The following is a 7106-nucleotide window of genomic DNA, read 5'->3' as shown; positions in this document are numbered from 1 at the left end:
ACGAACCACTCGTCATCACCACTGATGACTGAATGTTGTAGTTTTTGTACTGCAAACAGCAGGCTGTTAATTACTGTTGTATATTGGAAATTGGACTTTGTTTTTACGGTATATACTGTACAGTATATTGGACCATACACCCGTCTTCACCTGTCTGCACACTGTGAGAACAAGGGCAATGAAGAATTCGGGTGCACTTGTGACACATGGCAAAAACACTCTGATCTTGAACTTCAGACGTTCTGAGTTTATGCAGAGAAATACTGCCCATTATCGTACTGTAGGGAAATTTAGTCTCTGTCCCAAGATCAGTCAAAGGTTTTTTTTTTAACTCTATGACGTCTGTATAATAAGACTGAAAACAAACAAACTAAGGCAAAATAAACTGTAGGAACCGGAGCTGTGCTGTGCGGGAAAAAGTCTTGTGACTTTTTGGAAAATCACAATTAATGCCCCTGTTTTGTTTTTGTTTTTTTCCTGATGTTCTACAATGAAAAAAACACAATTATTTTGTGATCCGACCCGAGAAGGATGGCACGGTTAGCACTGCTGCCTTGCAGTGCTGGGTCCCTGGGTTCAATTCCGGACCCCGGGGTGCTGTCTGTGTGGAGTCTGCATGTCCTCCCACCTGTTTCTGTGGGTTTCCTGGCTTCGGGGAAAACTGGCCTGTCCAGGATGTACCCTACCTTGCGGCTGTCACTGAAACGGGCTCTGGCTCCACCACGATCCTGAACTGGAAGAAGCAGTTAGAAGGATCTAAACAAAGATTCTATTCAAAGTGTGAAGGAATATGGTACATCTTGTCAAGTGCTGGTATATTACTGGATTCGTCCATCGCCACAATGTACCTGGGCTTGTGTCTGTGTGTGTGTGTGTGTGCGTGTCTGGCACGATGAGGCTAAAAGGAAAAGTCAACATTGTGCAACAATGGATCAGGAGAGCTGTGGTCGATCTTGTTCGGTAAGGAGTGAAAGAGAAAATCAAACTGCTTTTTCAAATACTGTTGGAATGACGGTCTAAACGTACTTTGGGTTAGAGGGCATTCTCTTGTTGAGCCCCAAACCCAAAGAAATTCTATCCCCAAGGATATCAGAGAGTCACCTTCCCTACGCACCAGGCTCATAACCTTCTTCTTGAGAACGGGTTTTACTTAATTGGTTTGCATCTTACACCACACTCAAAACTCTTGTTTTTATATATTGCCCTCACCCGGCTATTTCTTGAAAGAGACCTGGGTATCGACTTCAACAGCATGGCTGGGGCTGCTTGATCCACACCCCCACCACCCTCTGCGTAAAGAAGAGTCTCCTGTCCTGACTGGAGGATCTCACCCAGCTGTATCTGGAGAGAAGCCAGAGTATCGGCTTCAGCACCATGGCTGGGCCGCTTGTTCCCCACCCCCACCACCCTCTGTGTAAAGAAGAGCCTCCTGTCCTGACCGGAGGATCTGATCCAGCTGTTTCCTGGAAGAAGCTGGGGTTCCGTACCCCCACAACCCTTCGCGTTATGCTGTGAATTCTGCACCAGTTTGCCGGGATGACTTCACCTCACACATCCCTCTTCCACCACTGCGCTACCATGCTGCCCGCTACTGAGTAATGATAAAGTGAATTATGATTAAATTATAGATCTCTCTTGTTTCTTATTGCCATCCAATTTTTTTTCCATAATTCTCATTTTTCAAATAAATAATAGTGTTATATAACAGGAAACATACACCCACAAAAAACAGCTCCCCCTTCACTCCTCCACCAGAAAAAGCAGAGTTTACATGTATAATAATACATAATAAACACACCTGAAAAATATAGTTATGCATTTGTGGATTATTTCATATCTATATTTCTTGGAGCACGAATATCCTTTATTTTCGAATGATTAAACTTCATTCACCTTCAGAAAATAACAATTACACAGAACAATTATTACCTCTACCTTTCACTACATCACAAAACAGCACGTCACAGAATGTCACCCCTTCTAATTTTCTCCCGTCTATCTTCAAAACGCTCATTCTGATTCCTTACTCAATGTGTTACCCATTCCAGTTCACAGACTTCGCGACTTGTTTCTGTCCGTTAAGTGATCTGAGGTGCTTGTGGTTTAAGCCAGGACATGGGGTAATGGAGTAATGGAGTACCCAGCTTTGTTAGGAGGGTCTTCCCCGGACCACAATGACCCCTGGACCTGGGCTCTGACCCCTGGGCACCCCCAGCGTCACTGCGCGGCCCGTCCTTATCAACTCGGTCCATAGCAGTGGGAACTGTCCACCGTGCTGTCTTCACCTGTGCTCTTAAACCTCTTCTTCCTACGGCTAGAAGGGGTAGTGGCGGTGGCAGTAATCTCTACTACTTCCCGAAAAAGTGAACTGTCTTCCTGCTTTCTGACGCCGCAACGGGAAACAATCACACACTCGGATCCTGTTCTGAGCTTCACCCTGCACAAGTTCTCTCCGGTGTTAGCATTGCTGCCCCCCCCCAGCGTGGGTGGGCAGGGTTCATCGCTGATCTGGGGTACTGTCTGTGTGGAGTCTGTATGTTCCCCTCCCCCTGAGTTCACTTTGATTGATTGATTGATGATTGATTGATTGGTTTCGTCCCACTATCCAAAGACTAGGGTAAGGAATTCAACGCAGGCGAACCAATCTGGTGAGCTACCACTCTCTGAACAAAACAAAACAAAATTAGCGAAAACTGACGAGGAGGAAAGAAATGTCTTTTGAATTGGAGGAACCAGATCCCCCCCAGCCCATCCCCCGATTCGATTAGTGTCCCCCAAGTTTGAAAGAACATTCAGAACGGCCCCGCTGGAGCCCGGGTCTTTCTGAGCAAAGACGTTGGAAATGGAAAGCATTCATTTTTCCCAAGGGTGGAGATTTATCTTGGTTCCGCAGCTTTGCTGACATATATACAGTTTTTTAATTCAGCTTTGACGCGCTGTTCTGAAACTCCAGCAAGCACCAGCAGAGGAAGACCTGCGCTCTTTCACATCCAAACTCAGAACCTTCTTCTCGAGAAGGGCTCTTGGTGAACTGGTCCTGTGTCTGGCCCCTTTGCTTTCCTTCTGTATTTCAATCCCTGTAAGTGTTTCATTCTGCTGTCTCTTCCCACTTTATATCGTTTTTTCTGTAAAATGCGAGAATCCGTCTAAGGGTGCTACATAAAACAAAGCTAATTTTTAGTGTTAGTGTTAGTACTATTAGTATCAAAGATAAGAAGCACTCACTGACACGTTCTCTCTTGCTTTACAGTAAACGCTTGTCCTATTCTGAGTTCAGTTCTCAGAGCACTTGAAAAACCGGAGTAATATCTGAGAAATTAGAAATACTGTACATGTCAAAGCAGGGTGAAATCTGACTCGACACCTGCCGTGAATTTCCGACCACATCAGCTGGTTACTCGCTGTTTGGCCCGAAACGAAAGTGACGTCTCGTAATGGCGCAGGTATCGCTGTGACTGTGCGTGTGAATATGACAATTTCGCCTAACGATCAGAGGGTGTGAGTGAGGAATTCAGATTTAACTAATTCAACAGGCACGTTCTGCCTGAACAGCCCCAGTGTCTTGAATGTGGAATGGCCACCTGCCCTGTATTATCTTCCCTCACTAATTGCTTTCACTGCTTTCATTTTTTGAATGGCATATTTTTTCCACTAATTTTTAGACATCCGTGACATATATACATATATGTTAATTTCACGAGGAATGACAACGCCCCAAAATCAGAGTGTAACGAGCTATTCTGGAGTGGATATTTGGCTTAACCTGCTTGGCTGAGGGCCGACCTGGCCGTAGGACGAGGAGGCCAGGACCCCCATGCAGGTGAACCAAGGGGCAGCTGCAGAGGTGGAGTTGGGGTGGAGGTACTGTATGATGCAAAAGTCGCACGCGAGGGAGAGGGAGATATCGCATTTGGTATTTATAGTGTTCGGTGGAGGAAGGACGAAGGGAGTGATTGCTAATCGCTGACAGCTGGGAATGATTGAGCGTGGTTGTTGTCATCCCTCCCGAACTTTAGTTAAATAAACTCCATGTAAAGGAACAAGTAATAGGTTTATTCCATTCTGAAAAGAGAAGAAAGAAACCACAATGTTTCACAACAGAGCGGATCGTCACCCTCACACACACACACACTCGTCCACAGAGCACATCGTCACCCTCACACACACACACACTCATCCACAGAGCGGATCGTCACCCTCACACACACACTCGTCCACAGAGCACATCGTCACCCTCGCGCACACATACACTTGTCCACAGAGCACATCGTCACCCTCACACACACACACTCATCCACAGAGCAGATTGTCACCCTCACACACACACACACTCGTCCACAGAGCACATCGTCACCCTCGCACACACACTTGTCCACAGAGCACATCGTCACCCTCGCACACACACACACTCGTCGACAGAGCACATCGTCACCCTCGCACACACACACACTCGTCCACAGAGCACATCGTCACCCTCGCACACACACACTTGTCCACAGAGCACATCGTCACCCTCACACACACACACTCATCCAAAGAGCAGATCATCATCCTCGCACACACACACACTCATCCACAGAGCAGATCGGTACCCTCACACACACACTCGTCCACAGAGCACATCGTAACCCTCACACACACACACACTCATCCACAGAGCAGATCATCACCCTCGCACACACACACACTCGTCCACAGAGCACATCGTCACCCTCACACACACACATACTCGTCCACAGAGCACATCGTCACCCTCACACACACACACTCATCCACAGAGCGGATCGTCACCCTCACACACACACACTCCTCTTTTATCTTTTATGCACACACAGGCCATTAAAAATGAGAGGGAACATTGCTCTGTGGACGACTGTGTGTGAGGGTGACGATGTGCTCTGTGGACGAGTGTGTGTGTGTGAGGGTGACGATGTGCTCTGTGGACGACTGTGTGTGAGGGTGACGATGTGCTCTGTGGACGAGTGTGTGCGTGTGAGGGTGACGATGTGCTCTGTGGACGAGTGTGTGTGTGAGGGTGACGATGGGCTCTGTGGACGAGTGTGTGTGTGTGAGGGTGACGATGGGCTCTGTGGACGAGTGTGTGTGTGTGAGGGTGACGGTGTGCTCTGTGGATGACTGTGTGTGAGGGTGACGATGTGCTCTGTGGACGAGTGTGTGTGTGTGAGGGTGACGATGGGCTCTGTGGACGAGTGTGTGTGTGTGAGGGTGACGATGTGCTCTGTGGACGACTGTGTGTGAGGGTGACGATGGGCTCTGTGGACCTCTGTGACATTTCACTCTGTGAGAAAAGACACTCTTCAGTTTCATAGCTGTCAGAGGGTATGTGGGAAAGACCAGAGCAGAGGAATGCTGCCCTGGGCAAGCGGTGGACGGAGGGGACCAGCCCAGTCTGCAGTCTGATGTTGACTGAAGCTTTGGTCAACAAAGCAGGGTTTTAAAAAAACAAACAAACAGAAGAAAGGATTTTCTGCCAGAGGAGAAACAAGAGGTCATTCTGGAGGTGTATCCTCTTTGGTCATTAGATAACAGATCCAAGTGTCTTTTACCCAGCTGTTTCTTGAGAGAAGCCAAGACCCTGGCTTTGACAACATGGCCGGGCGGCTTGTTCCACTCTCCCGCCACCCTTTGTGTAAAGACTTGCCTCCTGGTCCCGGTTTCAGGTGCACTACCACTTGGTTTGCACTTGTGTCCTCTCATTTGAGTCGCGCTGCTCATTCTGAAGACGTCCACTGGGTCAGGGCCTGTGAGGATCTTGAATACGTCTATCAGCTCTGCTTGTCAGCTTCTCTGATCAAGATCTAGTTGCTCTTCCCGGGACGGATTCCCCAGTGGCAATATCTTTTCGAAAATATTGAAAACGAAACTGTGCAGAATATTCTAAAAGAGGCCTAGCTCGTCTGTTTTACACGTGATTTTGACATGAACTGGGTTTGCCCTTTATTTTGCATGCGGTGCCCATTTCTTAAAACACTGGGCATGATACAGTCCCATTATAATAAAAAAATAATCATAAATCATGTAATGGATAATATCTAATATGAATATGACTGTAACGTCTAAAGCAATTAGTATGTATTATATTATAATATTGTTTATATAATAAACAATATTATAATATAATACAATATATAATATAATTATATAATGTAATTATTATTGTTTAATTAATAATTACAAATACATCATTCCTGTCTGAGAATACAATTATTATAATAATTAAATATAATAATATAGGCATCTGTCTTGTGCCAGTGCTTGCCGGGGGCGAACAGTTACCCTGAATCGGTTTTTACAAGATAAATAATCAGAAAAGCACTTTAATTTCATTTCATTATGAAATTAATTTCAGATTGCAGTTCAATATGGAAAATAAATAGAATTACTGGGACACAGCACGGACATTTCGCGGCGCAAAGAAATCCGATAACACGTGAACAAGCAGTGCAATGAAAATAATAATAATAAAAACTTCAGGCCGGATGCAGAACAATACAAGGGATATAATGTTATAATAAGGGGAAATAATAACCGACAGTAACAGGAATTTATAGAGGCTTTTTGGCCAGGACCAATACCGCAGAGTAAAAACTGAATAACCAGAAATACCGGCTGGGCGTGCTGAGAGGGAAGGCCGGGCTTAGCACTCCTGATTAAATTAAAGATACAGTCGAGAGAGCTCGCTCTTCCGGCGGCTCGCCCCTCCCCGAAAACCCGATGCCCTCCGGTCAGCCTCGTCTCCTGGCTGCAGTAAACCAGCTGTCCTGCAGAGTTCCACAGCGGACAGACGGTCTGCCGAGGAGGTGTCGGCCATGACCGGCGGTATTCTCTTACAGCAGTGTGCGAGCTCCTCCAGACCTCGGCGGCGTCCCCCACCTCGGCTTAAATTTCTGTGCCGGTTGCGTTTGAAGTCGCGTATTCGTTAAAAGATCCCGCGTCTCTCTTTTTTTCCAAAACGAAACTTAAAAACTCATCTTATTACAAGTGTCGAAGGATAATTGCCTTACAGTTGATCCTGTACGCATTTTTTTCTTTTGTGTTTTGATGGTATTTTTTTCTCGATGTCTTCTTAATCACTAGGTGATTAA

Source organism: Atractosteus spatula, chromosome 5, assembly GCF_055471065.1.
Source record: "Atractosteus spatula isolate fAtrSpa1 chromosome 5, fAtrSpa1.hap1, whole genome shotgun sequence".
NCBI classification, from domain to species: Eukaryota; Metazoa; Chordata; class Actinopteri; order Semionotiformes; family Lepisosteidae; genus Atractosteus; species Atractosteus spatula.
This window is presented reverse-complemented; position numbering follows the sequence as displayed.